The sequence below is a fragment of the Porites lutea genome, chromosome 1, assembly GCF_958299795.1.
Source record: "Porites lutea chromosome 1, jaPorLute2.1, whole genome shotgun sequence".
NCBI classification, from domain to species: domain Eukaryota; kingdom Metazoa; phylum Cnidaria; class Anthozoa; order Scleractinia; family Poritidae; genus Porites; species Porites lutea.
This window is the reverse complement of record NC_133201.1, coordinates 34,139,780-34,158,794: the sequence shown is the minus strand read 5'-3', so window position 1 is coordinate 34,158,794 and position 19,015 is coordinate 34,139,780. Positions and strand designations below refer to the sequence as shown.

General features: G+C 38.0%; 1 pseudogene; it reads left to right on the top strand.

Moving 5' to 3' along the window:
• Window positions 1–7,606: 7,606 nt before the first annotated feature.
• On the top strand, window positions 7,607–8,620 carry LOC140928373 (uncharacterized; annotated as a pseudogene).
• Window positions 8,621–19,015: the final 10,395 nt, after the last annotated feature.

Here is a 19,015-nt window from a genome sequence, read left to right as displayed (position 1 = left end):
GAATGTTGACTCTGATTGCGACAATGATGAAAAGAACTTGATTTTTCTGCAAGCAAGTACCTCAGTATGATGAGATTTGTAATACCGAATCGCCGATTGGATTCGAAAACAGTTGTCATGTTATTGTTTTGTTGGTATTATTAGCACGTACTTCAAAACATTGTTAGACACTACCTCATTTAACCAACAAGTAGGGAGATTTCGCTAAGGTTATTGTTATTAACGTTCTTTCTAATAGAGGGAATAATTACAAAATTTTGTTCATGTTTGTTGCCGGTGTACAGAGAAGCGAAACCAGTTAAATCCCGTGGGTTTTAAGTAATCATAAGCTTATGATAATTTAAGCTACGTTACATACAGAAACCATATTTGTTCTTCAACACGGTTTCAAAAGAAATATATAAACTGCTTTGTGTTCTCGCCTGGTTCCAGAGGTTCACGTTTATATTTCTTAATCAAATAATTGCAAGGCCGCGAAGAAATTAGCCACGAAGCGAATACAATGTGTTTGTCGACAAATTATTATCCAATTAACTTCCACTGACAGTAAGTTCAAGCCTGATTAAACAAACCATCATCAATACACAGACGATAAAATTATTTTCGATTCAAAAGATACAAAACAACGGCATTCCAAAACCTAATCATTTTAACCTCTAACATAACTATAGCAAAAATATTTATCACTTAAGGTGATTCCCTAGTTTTGCACTGCGCATCTCTTACTGCGCATAACAAGATGGCCGCCGTAAAAAAGAGCATGTGAAGTAACATTATTAAAATGAAGCTGACTGAAGAGAAAGCTAGTGGAATTTTTGCTCGCTGTTGTTTCTTGCCGAGGTAAGACTCAATGTGTTGGGAATGTGCGTAACGTAAGCATCACGCGTGTTGTTGAGTTCGACTTCCTCTCGGAGAACCTCGATAGTGGATGTTTAACTTGTGCTTACTCACTTTGATTTTCATTTAAACACTTTGTTTATTACATTGTGTCCTAAATGTGATATCTCGATATAAATTCTGTAAAAACGGATTTTTTAATACTTTCCTCCCCCTTTCACATACATTCTATTTTGAAACTCGCCCCAGTCCTCTCTCAAAAATCGGAGAAAATGCATTTGGTGCGCACTTTCTGCAGCTCTACCGCAAAAACGAGTACGGTGACCCCCATTTTTTATTTCATGATTTTAATAAGGACAGTGCTTCCTTTCGATGAGAAAAAAATTGGCACAAATCTATGTTCAGTTTTTTGGCAATTTTACTAAATTGTACGGATTGAGCCATCACGGGTCGAAAAGCGCGGGTCCAATTTAATTCTACTTTGGAGCGTAAAGTAAAAACAAGAGCATTAAAAGGCATTTTTCTGGTACGTAAGTGGATAAACAATACATTAAAGTCAAATTCTGTGTGATGCCACATGCATCATCGAAAAAATCTCTCCTTTTTGTCTAGTTTTGGGCTGCCCGCGGTTTTTGTAAAAGGGTCCTAAATAGCCGTATTTGTCAGCATTGTGACGTCAAAATGAGCACGGTGAACCCCACTTTTTATTACTTTTTTATCATCTTCTTGACTTGTTACATCAGTGTACCAAGTTTCAGCTACAATCTATGTTAGGTTCTTTTACTATGGAATCACCTTAATTACCCAATAGTCGCCAGAAGCTGATAACTCGGCCCTGAGACACGTGAAGATTATTTTGACAATGAGTTAACGATTGATAAGTAAAGCAGAACAATTGTTTTACAAGGAAGAGTAAATGATATCAATTATATTGAGTATGGTAAAATTTAAACACCGCTTTTGTTTATGTGTAAAGAAGGATTGAAGCAAAGTTTTACCGTTCTCAGAGTAAAGTTAGATATTTTTGATTTACTTAGTAAAACCAAAGATACCCAGTCAGTCATTATATCTCGATTTTGTATCTGGGGTGACTTTGTAGGTATGTTTACGCCCGGTCGGTAGTATGCAGTAGAGCGAAACGTGATGTAACTAGACTCCGAGACTGGGCACAAGTTGTTTCGAGTGTAGCGACGGCTATATTTGCTAAATTTTGTATCGTCGTTTGATTTACATTCTGTTTGGAAGAACATTTATCAAGCTTTCAAACGCAGATTGATTGCAGTTTGCAAGGTGAGATATTTTTAACTTTCAAATCTTTCTACTGTGACCGATGATCTGTTTAATAAATTTAGAAAAGACCTAATTCTTTGTTTATTTCATTTCCTGGTCATTCTGCTGTTATGTTTATTTTAATATCAGATGTTTCCTTTCATCGATATTAAACTGTGCTCATCTGTGCTGAGTTTCAATCTAACTCCTATTCGAACAATAACTATTAACTAAAAGTTTGTTAATGTTTGTTCAAGTAATGGCAAGTATGTAACTTGAAAATCCACTTGCAAGCGGCCCCACATGTACGCACCGCGGGGCGTTTATTTAAGGTGGCTGAACACAGTTTTGCGGGCGGTCAGCGGTAACTCGCGTGACCGCGCGTGTTTTTAATTAGACAAACAAACATGGCGGCGAAAAAGCATGGTACACAGCAGACGATTTCTCAAAATCTACTCATTAGAATTTTGTGATATTTGGCAGATTTGTTACTTTTATCGTATTTTAGATAATGAAAACTTTAAAATGGAAGTTGAACTGACGAATTTCGTGACACATTTAATAATTACAATACAATTATATTATTGATTATCTAAAAGTCCGTCTGTTAAAATTTGATCAAATAAGTTTCAAATGGTAATGATTAGTTATAGTAAGCTGTGTGCAAGTTTGTAGGAAAATCTAATGAGCGAATTTTATGTAAACTGAACAAAAGTGAAATTTTAAGGTTGTATTCAATCGTTCATGTTGCCATGGAAACTACGAAAACGTCAAATTTTACCTGTCAATCAAAATCTTTCATCGGTAATTTTTTAGCGCTTTTCGCAACATTTTTTCTTTAAGTTTTCTTAGAATAAGATTGTAATGGGAAAAAAGTTCCCTGTGCCGTGTTTGGATGTAATAATAATCGCCTTTTTCCCGAGAAATATACAGTGAAAGACCATATTTCTAATACTAAACTAGAAGAAGGCGATCATTATTACATCCAAACACGGCACAAGGATCTTCTCTCTCATTTCAATGTTATTCTAAGAAAACTTTAAGAAAAAATGTGCCGAAAAGCGCTCAAAAATACAAACGAAGTGTGCTCATGCCCCCTGGGCATCCTATAATACTCCTTAAATCGAATTAATTCAATATGGCCGCCGTATCGGTAAAAAGGTCTATTGCTTCACAGATTTAAGGGTATTTTTTCTTTTATCATTAATAAGTAAGCCACTAAGTAGGTAAATGTTTCGTCTTTTGGTGGCTTTTGTTTTTTTCCAACACCACTTGCTTTAAATCGCGGTAAACCCTATGGTTTTCTGGGTGTCGATAAATGATAAACAGTGCGATGTTGTTCTTACTGGGTGGATGATGGTGTTTCACTCGTGGAACACACTCCCGAACGTTTACTCTTCTGTGTCATAGATAACCAAGAAGATTATTGCTGCAGACATTGCTTTAGAGTGAAATTTTTTGCACTCACCATGGACGGAAAAATTACGCGTTCCCGTTCCTTATACGACAGAAACATGGATATGAATTTTTATGGGCAACAAATGTTATTACTTAATTCACTTTATTTTGCACGTTTTCAATTTTATTAGTGCCGCCTTGACATGTGTTCAAAGTTTAACGGTGTGTGACCTGACCGATTGTACTAGAACAGAAGGACATTTCTTTTGTTGGCATTGTTTACGCTTAAAAGAACGGAACCTCTTTAAAAAAGAACGACAGCTATCTAAATGTTTGTTAGTTTGTTATAAGAAATTGTTTAATATTACAGTTTCAGTTTACTCCGTTACGTTTTGTTGTTCAACGCGAAACTAAATTTTGTCTCGTAGCAAAAGTTGTAATATATGTTTTGAATACTGTGAAAAGCGAAAGTTGTATTGTGTGTTTTGTTTTGGTGACTGAGTCTACTAGCTTTGATTAGTTTATGAGAACACAAAAGAGGTATGGGTCAGATGCAAATGACTACTGGTTAAGGGAAAGTGTAACAGTGATTAAGTTATAAATGATCAACAAAGTTTATAGGTATTATTTCCTTTTTTTAATTCACAGTGTATCATCAATTCTCACGATAGGACATTTATTCTGCTAATTAAAAAGTGTCCGATTCTCGATACTCGGCTCCATGTTGTCGCTGGTGTTTGGGTCGCTTGGGATTCTTGACTTTCAGTGTTTTAAGGTCTCGTATTTTGCGTTTTCTCTTAATCTTTCGAATTCCGGTGAGTTGACTAGGATCGCAGTTTCCAGGATCCTCTCGTCTCCAGTGGTTAGAGTTTTTACCGTCCGTGGGTAAAACAGTGAATTTACTTCCACATCGAAATTGGACCATTTTGATCAGGTTTGCTATTTGCATCCACACCACCTTGGCGAATGCTTCATCTTTTTGTTTCATCACGTTCTGTAAAAGTTCCAAGAGGAGACTTATCACCTCCCAGGCGATTTCAAATTCGCTTAAGTTCTCTCCGAAAAAGCAATGAAACATGATTGTCGTGCTCTGCTGGTGTATGAACATTTTTAATTGTCTTAAGCTTTCTGTGATAATTCCATTGTTCCGTTCAGGGTTTTGAAACAGGTAGCTAAGTTTCCGATATTCTCTTTCAACATCAATATTCCACACTTTTTCGAGGGTGTTTGGGGTTCCAGCAGTAAACTTGCCAGCCATATTGATTTTTTGTTGTGGGTTAAACGTTCTGAGACTCGAACTCGAACAAGACGTCGCATAAAATAGCTTGCACGTAGTGTTCAGGTCTTGTTATAGACACTGAACAATACAACTGGGACTATCCAATCAGAGTAGGTGTTGTGTGTGACTTATTGTTGTCAAACAAAAGGCACACGAGCTAGTTCACATGCAAATTTTAGAGCTCGCGTCAAAAATGACATTTGTTAAACATAATTAGTGACTAACGCGGTGTAAAGATGGATAAAACTTTATTTCACACAAAACCTTTAAAAATATTTCAAAGGATCTCAAGACAGCTCTATTTCCACACAGTCAGTGATGTAACATTTTTATTTAGAACAAACAGGAAGACCTAGGGTTCCTTATATTGTTAAGCATAGCAATACATTTTGATCTGCGTGTATCTTGTGCAAACGCTCTAGAATAAGAAGGTCACTGTTTATCGTTTTCAATCTCTTCACGTTCTTCAGGGGTGATAACATAACGTTGAAAAGGTACGTGTTTGCCTTCAATGTGTCTTTCATACAAAACCTTCAACACCCGGTAACTTTCGGGGTGATTCCCGTCCTCTCTTGCGTACTTGTAGTACGCCTGACGCAGCACATCATCTTTCTCTAGACAAAGTGTAGCATCTGGGTTGTCTCGAGAGTCTTCTTTCATTTTTTGGACATAAAACTTGTACGATTCCCATACTTCATGCATCCATTCTCTGTATCTAAGCCCATGAAAGATGTTAGGACTTCCTAGACTGTTAAATCGTTGTCACACATTACAAAGCCTTCGTCATATTTGCGTGTACAGCGCTGGTGCTTGATAAATGCTTTCTGTTTAGCCTCTTGGCGATGTTTTTCAAATATCTCCTTTATCTCCCCATAAGGTTGGAATCTTGTGACCAGTGGCTGAGGTGAGTACGAGAGCCGCTCCTTGATATCATGCGATATTGGGTGGTCTATCCACAGGAAAAATCCACACTCTTTTTTGCAGCATGTCAGAAACATTCGATCCTGGCTCCAAGGCTGTTTACTTTTTCTCAATGCTAGCTTGTTAGAACAATCACAGACCAACTGAGCTGCATATTTTTTCACATCAGAGTGTGTATGATGCGCGATCCACTCTATGTCCTCTTTCCATTCTGAAGCAGGGGCAAACATAAAGCACATTTTCTCGGGGCAGTACACATAGCAAAATCCCTGCGCTTTTTCTACCAATTCCAACGTTGAGCAGGGATGAAACGGGCAGACCTGACCGGGTAGGGAACTCGCTTTATCTTCTCTCAGCAGAGGTGTAGCGCTCGATTCGACTTGCATGTTTGGAATAATGTTTTAAAAAATATTGGTGATAATAAGACTTTTTCCTTAGCAAAGCGATTGCAAGAGTAATATGCTGAACGGAGAGCCCGCTTTTATTTGGAAGATAGAATAGATTCTACATGAGCCAATCAGGGTGGGTATAGACCGGGCAAGTTTGGGCCGGCCTATTGTTCCTATTGTAGAGAGTGACGCTCATTAGTAAACCTATACCGAATTAGTATGCAGGAAGACACTGACTAGGCACTTAAATTAATATGGAGGAAGGCACTTTTTTCCCCTAGGTTATCACAACCGGTGACGTCAGAGACTAGGCACTTGCTAGGCATTGACTAGGCACCAACGAGGCTTAATTTCCAACATAGTAGACTACTAATTTTTCTTTTAGGTCAGATGACCAAATTTATAAAACGTTTATGAAACACATACATACCTTATTCGCACTTAATTTCGCGCGTCTTTAATTCGCGATTTTCGCGCTTATAAAAAATCGCGAAATTAAAGCCTCGCGAATAAAAATCCTCAGGAAATTGAATACCATGGTAAGAAATTGAATCACAAAAAACTTGATAAACATGAACAACAACGACCTCCTGTGCCTTTAGGAATATACGAAGAGTGCAAACTAAACTTTTTAACAGACATCGAGAGATGCATTGCAACGCACAGTATTCCTCAGTAACTTCTCCTTAACGCAGATCAGACACCTTCATCGTATGTTTCCGTTGGAAAAATGACAATGGCAGCCCGCAATTCCTCTTCTGTGCCAATCAAAGGCCTCACAGACAAAAGAAACATAACTCTTACATTTTTTATCTCCTTAAACGGCGATTTCCTGCCTATGCAAATAATTTACCAAGGAAAGACGAAAGCAAGTCAACCGAGAGGCTTTGATTTTCCACGTGGGTTTGCAGTAACGCAGAATCCCACACATTACTCGAACGAATTGGAAACTCTCAATCTACTTCAACCAATCAGATTGCGCATCGGAACTTTATTATAATTTATGAGAAATGACAGGAGGAGCAAATGGAGATCTCTCGCCTTCTTCCACGAAAACAAGGGGAAAAATGCCCTAAGAGACAGTAGCGATAAAATAAGGAAGGCGAAGAATTAAAAAAAGACCGAGAATGAATTAATAAAAGCAGAAAACTTTTCAAGATTAAACAGGTTTGAAAAGATAAAAGTAAGGTTCAAACAATGAAATCTCTTAAAACTAAAAGCATGTAAAATACAGTGTTGTGGATCATGATTGCCAACGAGCCATTCGAGCGAAGACTCGAGGATGGCAAGGCGGCAGCATAATAAAGCCGCACAAGACTGGCAATAGGCAGAAAAATTCTCGGTCGAGCTTTAAAAAGCCGATGTGACCCGTAACCTGGTGTAATTTGGTTTTCAGACCATGTTTGGTTACCTATGGATAGAACATTGTATTTAATATACATTAAGCTGTTGAACATTAATATCATATTTCATATTTCATTTTTATGTTAATTTCCCCTTTCTTAGATAACCACGTGGCTACATTCAGAATTTAAGCTCTTTGAAACGCTCAACAAATAAAAAATCAGTGGTTCGCGTTTGACCTCCAAACCAGCCCATCCAAGTTGAGACTAGTTGAGGCATTTAATATTGCATGCCACTCCACATCACAAGAACAAGAGACATCAAAAACAGCGGTAACTCTAAAAAAACACTAAGGAAAACAACAATGATCAAATCATATCCAACGAACAATCAATGGTCAGGGTTACCCTAACCTTTGACATTGATTTTGATTATCAACCCATCCATCAATCTCAAAAGACTGCGCCCTCAGCTCAGCCTGCCAAAAAGATTACATTTGAATAGCTCTTACACTTCAAGTCAACCAGAAAGTGAATGTCGCTGCATCAATTTCACTGGGAAATGAAAATCCTAAACCGATTCAACTGAAAACATCAAAGGAGATGACATCAGTGAAGGAAGACCGTGTTCTAGATGATGAAACTGGGACTGTAACTATTCATGTATAGGATGCACTTATTAACCAGATCAAAAGTGGCACCACATATGAGACTGAGAACCTTGCTGTAAAGCAGTTCCAAGGAATCACCCATTTAGAAACAACACGTGCAACAACCTTTAAAGAGGCAAATCAGAAGCTGAAAACTCTAAATGGCCCTGCATTACTCAAAAAACGTGAGAAGGAAGTAGGGAGATTAAGATGATAAACAAACTTAGCATTTATACTACCTGTCAAACATGCAAACGAAAACTAATGATATATCCCAACAAAAATCAGTCAAGTGTAAAAACTGCGAACTACGACAGAAGCAAGCAGCGTGAAAACGAGATGCACCTGTGCAACTACCTGTACCTTTGGATGACAAAGATGTGTGGTTAACAGCATTTACAGATGGTCTGGAGTCCTTATTTGCCACCCACCCAACACCTTCCTTACTTAGTGACTCGGATACCATGTTCATGCGGAACTGCGAAACTGCTCTGGAGAGTCTTGTTACTACAAACTTTACAAAGGATAATTTGATTAAAACATTCAGTTTCGTTTTTCATGGTCTTTTATCACAGTGCGGCACAGTGCAGACCTAAATTAAACCAAAACTTAGACATTTTTCTTCCAGTTCAATTTTAGTGAAATATGTTTAAGATGATCCAAATAAACAAACTATGAGGTTTCAGCTTAATTGAAGCAAGCATCTCCAAGATATTCGCAATTAATAATTGCCATTTTTTGGCCCTTATTTTCGTAGAGGGGTTGGAAAAACTGTCGAAGAATATTCGACAACAACAATGTGTGACGTCAGAGTTGGTGATGTCAAATCTAGTCAGGTCAAGTTGGCTCAGAAATGATGATTTTTCGGTGCAGCTATAACCTGCACTAATCATTCCAATTGCTAGCCTTGATCATATGCCTTGGAGTACCCTGCAAAAAGTGCCTAGACTATGCCTTATTTTGTAATAGGTTGTGGTTTAGTATTGATGTATTAGTTTTGAATTTAATTTGTTATCGTTGTTCCATAATATCACAGCTCAACCACGCAGTAAAGGTAGAAGCGGACTAAAAAAGCTGGCTACCGGCTACTAAATCATTTTCAAAGAAAATGAATTTTCTATACCTATATTTCGCAAACTAGAACAACGAGAAAAATTCAGACATGTCCTGACACCTGGATCACTAGCTTGAAAAAATTACAACCACTTGCTAGATCCCTAGATTGCATGGATGTTACATGTAAAAGAGCCCCAAATTACAGGTTTGTTATTTTCAATACAAAATTTTGTAGCCATTATGGCTCTTGCTAGAAGTGATCCATACATGTATGTACTCATCAGGTCTTCATTTTCTAAATATTGTTATAGTAAAGTTCAGATATAACACGCACTGATTGGTTGAAAAAGCGTGCTTTATGAGAGTAAATGAAGCCAATAGTTTGTTTTGAAATCATTTGGAAACATTGGAATTTAACGGATTCTTGTCATAAAGCAAATAAAGAGGCCTTGGTTGTGCTCTGTTCAGCTGTTGTAAAGCACTTTAGAAGCAGCTAGAGCACTCAAGAAGTATGGAGAAACACTCGACTATATCACTTGTTTACCTCTACAGTTCTTTTGTGCTCCAGCCTTTTCCTGTGTGCTTTACAACAGAACAGAGCACAGTCAAGGCTTCTTCATTTGTTAAATCGAAAGCCATCTCAGTGATAGCTGGTTTATGCACAGAGTATTGTAATTCTCAGTCTCGTAACATTTCTGATCAACTAAACGGAAAATACTTGATAAAAATCATCTTAATTTTAAAATTCCAACTTAAATCAGATTTCCGTATATCGTTGGAGACTCAGGGGCAGATAGTGGGGGCAAGGGAAAGTCTAAACAAGCGGTACAAATGGCGCAAAGAAAGATAATTCTTCGCGCCATTTTTTTTTCTTTTTTGCCCGTTTATACTTGCCCTTGCCCCCACTATCTGCCCCTGGGTCTTGAGGATGATTTCCGTACAGCCCATAGATTTATTATGCATATATGTGTCAGAAATTACTGCATGCATAACAAATATATGGGGTTGTACAGAAATCTTACTACTCTTGCCACTTGTTCACGTATCGGGATGTCTTACAGAGGCCAAGAAAACAATAATTTTGAATGCTCCCACATTACAGCCTGTCTTGTTCACAAAGTGTTGAAATTCTTGGTTTGTGTTACACATGACATTATGACATGACTTGGAATTTTCACAGCAGCAAATACTCTTTCACTCAGTGTGCAAGGTTACACGGTCACAAATACATATTTAATTAGAGTTCGAGACTGTAAGTGACGAAATTGCATTAAAATATACTAAAATAGTAATTGACTTAACATCTTGTACATGTACATTGGGATACTCTTTGAAAATCACATCTCAGTGTTGTCCATGAATGTTTATAATCACTCTACTAAACAATGCCATTCTCCATTTGTACACATTAAGTCGCACTCACGGTAGGAGATCGTAGAAAAACCTAAAGGGTGACCATTTAAATATCAAGAGTGGAATAATCCCGCCCATGACGATTGTTTACAATTATAATACTGTACATGTAAAATTCTATACAGAAACAACAAACGGCTGAGTGGAGAAACAGTGTGGGGTTAGGGTAAAAGATATTGTTACTTTCATGGCACCCATTTACTAATGAAATGAATCATACGCTCATCCTTCGTTCCTCGAAGCCTGCGAAGGAGCCATCAGAGGCATAAGATTCTTTTTTTGAAACCGTCCGCTCATATGACAGAATTCCGTTATTTGTGATCAAGGACTGTTTGCCCCACGCATTACCAACCTTAACCGGGCTAGTGAACCTTTCGTTTGCCAGCTCGATTTTCTAGGGCCTGGAAGAAGTCTGAGGTGGTGCCGTACCTCGGGGATGGAGATCACGAGATTCCTAATAACCACCGTCCGATCTCGTTACTTCCCGTACTTTCCAAAGTGACCGAGAAGATTTCTTTGAATCAATTTAATGGCTTTCTGACTCAACAAGGCAACCTCACCTGCCACCGGAGCGAGAATAGCAAATACCACTTTACCGACACCCTGAATCTGCTTGCTACCGCTCATATTTTCAAAGCAATGGACAAGAAGGAAATAACGGCTATGGTCCTATGTCATAGGAGACTCCTTCTAACTGTTGCAAGGGCTTGTTGCGTCAAGTAAGGAGTTGAAGCGGTTGAAGAGCTACCTTACTAACCGTATGCAGTCAACACGACTAGGCGCATAACGCTCTGAGGGGCTAATCGTTACACATGGCGTACCTCAGGGGTCCATTTTAGGGCCACTCCTGTTCAGTCTCCACATGATTGACTTACCCTCAGTTGTCAAATTTTCAAGTGTCGAGTCACATGTCGATGAGACCAACGTTTACCTTTCGTTCTCTTTCAAGAACATTGACTCCTGACTGACTAAAGTCTTCCTGGTGCTGTTCTAATATTCTAATAAGCTACTCATCAATCCTAGTAAAACCAAACTCATTTTGTTTGGAATGCGACAGCTATTAAGTAAAATTCCGGATGTCAGAATTCCTTTTCTTGGCCAAAACTTAGCTCCCGTACCTTCAGTCAAATATCTGGGTGTCATACTAGACTCAAACCTTACATTTAATGAACATGACAGATAGACCTTCGTTTCTTATCTCTTCTCTGTGTCACATAAGCAGAGTTAAGAGATTTATTCAAGCAGATAAGCAGATTTATTCAATCAATCAAAACCTTTATTTTCAATAGTCCCGTTTTTAAGCTTTCTTTTTATTTGTTTTTTGGTATTCCGATTAAATACTGTTGCTATTAATTCTGTTATTATTGTAGACAAGGAATAGTAAAACATGTGCTTAAACCACACCTAAGGGACCCTATGCACTTTACACCTAATAGATATTGTTCTTTCAAGTTAGACAGACGAAATAAAAGGACAATACTACTTTGGTGACCACAACGCGGGATAAATTAAAGTTCTTTATTCCTTGTAGAAGGATCTCTCCCACTGATAATTGCAATTGACAAAGATGCCAACAAGAAGATGCGTCAGGTTTGAAAAATAAATGCAGGTCAATGTTTTGTCCTTTTTCTTCAAGACAAATGATGCGAACAAGCATAAAGACAGTTAGCCTTCGATCTTTCCGAGGCATAAAGGACCACTTATCGACTAATATGTAAGTACGCCTCATGTGCCAATTATGCTTTACTGTCTTGTAGTTGCATTTCACAACAATATCTTAGACTCAAAATTGAACAAAAAAATGGAAACAGGAAGAAAAAAAGCGCCTGTTTAGAGCTTAGTCTGGCCTTTTCCGCGATCCCAATATTGAGAGCTAGGAGGGGACAGTGGCTAAATCTTTTCTAAATCCGTCATCACTAAATGGAGGGTGGAAAGCAATTAAAGTATCTCGTCTTGTTTTGTTACAAATGTGATGATTCAAGAACCATAATGCGAATTGAGTTTAACACTGCGAGGTAAATTTCCTTCAGAGAGAAAAATTAAGACTTCAGTTGCTCTTTTGTTAAAAAATAGGACACTATCAAGCTAAATAGTCCAAAAGAGGTTAATCTTTTGACTTCCTGTACAAAAAAAAATGCCTGTAGTTTTCCTACTTCCTAGACTCACCTAGGAAAACGGTTGACTTTCCCCACTTCATCAATGGCGCACAGGGACACGCCAAGTGCGGCGAAAATGTGCTTTGTATTTTATTTTAACCTATTCCTCGCTGTTTTCCCGTTTTCTCTCGTCAAATACAGTACAAGTAAACAGTTTATATACAAAATTGCTTAAAACGTGTATTTTTCTGTCTGTAAAATTCGCCTTTTCCCTTAATATTGCTTAAAAGGGTCCAGATTTAAGAGGGAATTTGCAGAATACAATAGCTTTCGCGGATTCACAAACACAGACAACAGAACTGTAGAAGCTTGCACTGCATTTCCGCCGGGACCCGATTGTATCATTTGCAGATTTCTTTCCGTTTGCAAACTTAGCTATTTTTATCACCTCTCTACCGCTCTTTTTCAATAGAAGTTTGCAAGAAGGAAAAATTGGGACTATGAAATTATGGGATGTAAGATTCAACACAACAGTAACAGTTAATCTGTGAGTTAATTAGTATAATAACAAAGATATCAGAATTTTGAATATTATGTGCAGCTATTTTTTTCTTTATCATTGGTCCCTAGATAGCGATTACTTTTTTCTTATTATTATTTTTCACTGTAGCGGCTTAGGGCATGGTGATTCTGAATATATCGACATCTCTGGTTCTTCGGTTAGAAACCAACTACGGTTAGCCTTTATACAATCTGGATTTGCCAATCAAAGTGTTGGAGATTACAAATTACTACCATGTTCACTGGGGTGGTTCGTTAATGCCTCCTCTGAAGTCAATAAATGCATAGAGTGTCCAGCAGGTAAATTACTTCTTAGTCTAACTGACTATACATCTTTAAATCGTGGAAATAACATATTAATTTGCCTTTGATATGGACATTTTGTTCTCATTGTTTAACGTCAACTTTATACAGTATCAGATGAAGTGTTTTTCTTTCTAAAAAGAATACGTAAAGCAAAGAGATCTTTCGGACGACCTACAATTATTTAAAATATTTATTTATTTATTATTATTTTTTAACAAAGAACAGACCTTGTCATTTTTTTTTGGTCTGATTGAAAAAGCAAGTATCAGGAAAGAAGTCCATTTCCGTAGTGCTAACATGGACGATGTTGATCCTCTAAAATAGGATAATGATAATGTTTAGAAAATACAGTAACAATTTGTATTCAATTTCTGCTTTGTATCCACGTTAAATGAGGCTGCTATCTTTTTCAATTACATGACTGCCGTAGGCTGCAAGCTACTCAATAAATCTAACATCCTGCACGAATCCTCAGCTAATATGAAGCAAACGTTTAATTGTTTTGATTGTACCATCTGAATAGGCTTCAGTAGCCTAAACTAATGTGCGTTACCTCGGTGGTTTTTGTTTTCTAGCTGCTTATCTCGCTAAAAACAAAACAACTTCTAGGACCTGGTTTAATTGCAACTTGTCTACTTTCTGATAATCAAATGTATAGATTTAGCCAGGGCTAAAAGCGAGGCTCCTATTAATAAATTTATAATTTAAATCAAACAATAAACTTGTATTCCACAATTCAGTTAACTTTAGAGCACGTTTATGTGACTTTTGAGGGAAAGGCTAAGTGATTTTAGAGAAAGATAATTTGCAAACAGCCCAAGAGTGAACCAAATCTTACATCGAGTTGATAGCCTCATATGTACACCCAAAGAATAGCAATCATCTTCGATCACATTTAAGAGCCATAATGGCTCTTGATCACCGTAGGTTAACTAGGCCTGGAAAAAACTTTTTTTGCGTTCGACAAGTTTACTTTACAAAATCTTGCCAACAAATCTGGGTGCGTGTAAACCAACCTTTTATACCATTTATACATCACATCTGAGGTGAAACAGTACTATGAGGTAATGATTTTATCACACAGACCTCGGACAGAATGCAGTATTTCACACTTTTGCAATACAAATTGCACTCATTCAATATTCAGGACGATCGAAGCACGCGTGGGCTTTGAGCTAAACCGTTAAAAAAAATTCCAAAATCACCTATGCGGCCAGCCGGTTCTCACTTGAACGAACATATATAGAGTTAAAGGGACTGGTTCACGATAATGCGCATGTGTGAGTTCTGACAGTAGCTGCTTGTTTTTAAACCAATCGGAAGCGAGTTAGATGCACGCAAGTAAATTTACAAATTCAAATTCATTGTTCGCGACGGGAAAGTAGTTCCCGGGCATTTGGTTTGATTTTATATATCCCCATATTTCAAGTTTATTCTTTGCTACTCCTCAGATATATGTTGCAGCCGATAAGAATAAGAATTACAACCCTATCCTGCTTTGAAACAAACATTTACCAACGTGTATTTTTACGAGGTCGTACCCACGCTAACAAAGCAGTCAACGATCAGCAAACAAAATTTGTGAAACAAAATATTACTGTTCTCTCAGTTCGCCTTATATAAACCCAGAAACATCTACAAATAGCGCCTGACCGGTGACAAAAACACACAACGTATGAGTATAAAGATTATCCTTAATTGAGCATAAATTTCAATTGCTTATCAGCAAATGAACAAATTCATTCGCGTTGCATCGGGTCAGCGTTCCGCAAAACAAATGTTATCGAGTAGAACACACAAAGAAACTGGATTATAAACAGAATATTCAGGCAATAATTTATTTCAAAAACATCAATTCTTTAACATATATGATCGTAAAGCAAAGATACAAGGAACATTTCAAGTGTACCAGATGGGTGAAGATCACGCGCCCTGTTGCGGTACAACTACAGGTCGGAGTCAAAAATCAAATCAAATTTGAACGAATTCATGCCTTTAACCACTTTCCAAGTGTCGTTTATTCTTTTCGTAAGCCACACACTACTCCTAGAACCATACCAGATCGATCGGCTAAGCTTCTCTATATCCAAAGACCCTTGAGAACGTCCTGTTGCCGGACGGCCACGATGCTCTTCTGAACCTCCATGTTAAAAACATTATTTTTTGCGTCTTCTTAAAACGTAACCAGTCAAACAACACAAGCACACGTTAATTACCATTACCGAAGTATAACTAGGCCAACCAAAGCGACGGATGTCGGAATAAAGCGAAGGATTTTCAATGATTGTACGAGTAATGGCGATTTCGAATTTAGAGTTGACCCAACAAATTTATTCTGAAGAGACAATCGGCGCGCAGGCGCATAACCGTGATCGCGTCCCTTTAAGCTCCAACATAATAAAGATTTTATTACGTTTATTTTTTATTTAATGGTTTTATCGATGTGTAATCTTTAAAAGCGTTTGATACGCGCGACAGTTTGAGTACTCCTGCAAGCGATGTTGACACTGAACGACTGAAACCAAACGGCACAGCGAATATAATTATAAGAGAGACTACCAACAGTCAATAAAAGAAATATAATTCGGTGAAACATATACAGAGACAACATTTTTCCTTGACAAAGACAAGTATTAAAGTGTCTCTAAGAATCCTGAGTCTTCAAGCTCAAAGCTTAAGTTTATGTTTTAAGCCGGCTTCCCGGTATTTCCTTTTTTCAAAGATGAACTCGAGGCAAGAAAATCGCTCAAAGCTTTCTTTTACAGTCAGAATTATAACTAAATATTCTTTGGAACGTTTTCTCTCTATTTGCGGTGAGAAAATGTCTGAAGGCTTTTTAAAGTTCTGTAAGCTTATATCAAACCTGACTCTCGGTCAGATCATTGTCTCAAATCTTACAAACGTGCATAAACTAAATAGCTGCATAAACTACGCTCGACTTCATTAAATTAGATATAAAAAACAAACATCAAATACAATAATTATTCAGGCTTACCATTCTAGATGCAGCTCCTGATCGGTATCAATTAAGGCCAGTATCGCTTCAGACTTTTCAACCCTTACGTATCAAGCAAGGTAAAAAACGATAACGATGCCATCCGAAATCGGATTTCCGACTTTGACAAGTGACGTATTTCTCAACCATTAACCAGCTAGCCATGAATAACAGAAGACTCCTGATATCAGCTGAATTTCATTTTGTACATCCAGTGGAAAAAGACAGTTAAAAACATCACAAGTTGATACAAAACTCTGTCAGCTTCAGCTGTCAAAGTAAACAAGATTCAAGATACTGCATAAATTTTCCACATGAACTCACCTGTCAAATTTTGACCGATCAGAGCATAAAAATTAGAAGTAGAGCGTGACCAACGCGTGACCAGGGGGAAAAAAGTCAAAAGCAACTGTCTTCCTGCCTGTAATAGATGGCTGAATTTTCGCGTCCGAGGTCAGTTTGAAATCAAAATCTTAATTGTGCGGCACATAACCACAACATATTTCAGATGAACTTAAAAACAAATAAAACTTGAGCCTGCGATCATTAGAAAACTAGTTACTTGTTAGCGGATAACTTCAAAAAATGCTTGACTTCGATGGGTCGACACCTGAGCCCGCGATAAGCTCAAGTGATACTGGTCAGCAGATACCCTGTTTTGACAGCTGTCAATTGATCACAACATTAATGTCCAATATGTGTGCTTTATCAGCTGTGGTCCAAAACTAGCTAGAAAGTATGAGATTGAACATCGATCGCGATCTCCTAAAACAATTAACTGGTCAGCGGACAACTTCCAAATAAATCACGTCACCTCGATGAGTTGACACAAGAGCCCGCGATATGGTCATGTGATACTGGTCAGTGGCTATCCTGTTTTGACAGCTGTCACTTGACCATATTGTGAATGTCCAATATAAAAGATGTGGATTTGCCAATACACGCCGTCCCCTACTTTTGATAGTCTCCCCCACCCCACCCGTACAATCTGTAGCGCGTACGCTCGGGTAATCACAATACAACAAAACGAAAAGAGGTTAACCATATTCTAATATATAGATTTAGCCAGGGCTAAAAGCGAAGCTCTGGTTAATAATACGTGTAAACATATAAAATTAAGTCGTGTAATGCTAAACGGGGACGACAACGAAAATGGCTTCAAGACTAATAGATCTAATTAGCAAAAAACAAATTGCACGTGCAGCACACTTTTTCTTCTAGTTAGCAAAAAACAAACGTGCGCGTGCAGCACGCTTTCCTGTCTTTCCCTTGCCGTTGTTTTGCACGACTACAACGCTGTTTTGTAAGACTAAAACGTTAAACTTCCTAGTTACACATTATTTTTATGGAAAAATTGTCGTATGTGCTTACCCAATATTTTGTTTCCTGTGTTCATGTTCGCTTTTATTTTTTCACTGCCGCTCATTTTCATCTTGCTGGCTGCTAGCATTTCTCATTTTCTCACCGCCGCTTTCAATTTCCATGTTTTTTCTCCTACGAAATTCGTCTCCTTTGTTTTCAACAACTCGCAATAGCTCTTTCCCTGTTATCAACGTTGGTGTAAACATAAAGAATAACGCAGAAAAAGACACGACTTTGTCCTTGTTTTTTCTTTCTAAAAGTCGGGGTGGCCATGTGATTTCCTTCCAAATAAAACCTTGAGTTGCATTTGGGTTGCCATACCTGTTGATTGAGTTATTTTACAATGGTAGGCCTGTGGTGCGGGCAATCGCTCGCTCGCTCAGTGTACGGTCACGTGATTACCCAATTTTCTCGGGTGGGTAGATTACCAAATTTCCTTAGCTATGGGTCTCCGCCCACGCGCGGCGCTTCGCGCCGAGCGTGGAGCTCCGCTATGAGTATGGGGCTCTGTCCTACGCCCGGTTCGCGCGCGTGGGAGCCCCGCTATAAACCTTAATAAAAATAGGAGAGCCGACCTTTCAGTAACCTTGTTTAAATTGTATTCCTTCATTTTTAACCCTGTTCTGTAGGCGAAAATTAAATATGCCCCTTCTTAAAGAACTAGACAGGCTAACGCTATCTAAAAAGACTTTGCATAATTGTAATATTTCTCCAGCCTAACAGATTAACGTGATGATGTGACCGATGTTACCGCTAATTAAATATTAAAGATCCCGTTCGTTTTCCTTCATAGTGAGAGTTACAACAGTAAGAATGTGCTGTCGGCGTGGATAAAAAGTGTTTCTGTGCCTTTTTATAGCAACACTTCTCACTGAGGAAATTTCCAATTGTTTCAGTCCGCAAACGCCTGTAATTTTTGCCTGGTATTTCGTTACAAGGGTGATGTTACTAACAGCGAGGCATCCACATGGGAGAGAATTGGCTGATCGCAGTCGTTCCTTTCAGAGCCCATAGTTGCCTTGTTAACAATAACATCACCAAAGATATAGTAAGGTTTTTGTTTCAGTAAACAACAAACAAACGAACGAACGAACAAACATATTAAACTTTAAGCGTCTGATCTATTTTGACTATTCGGCA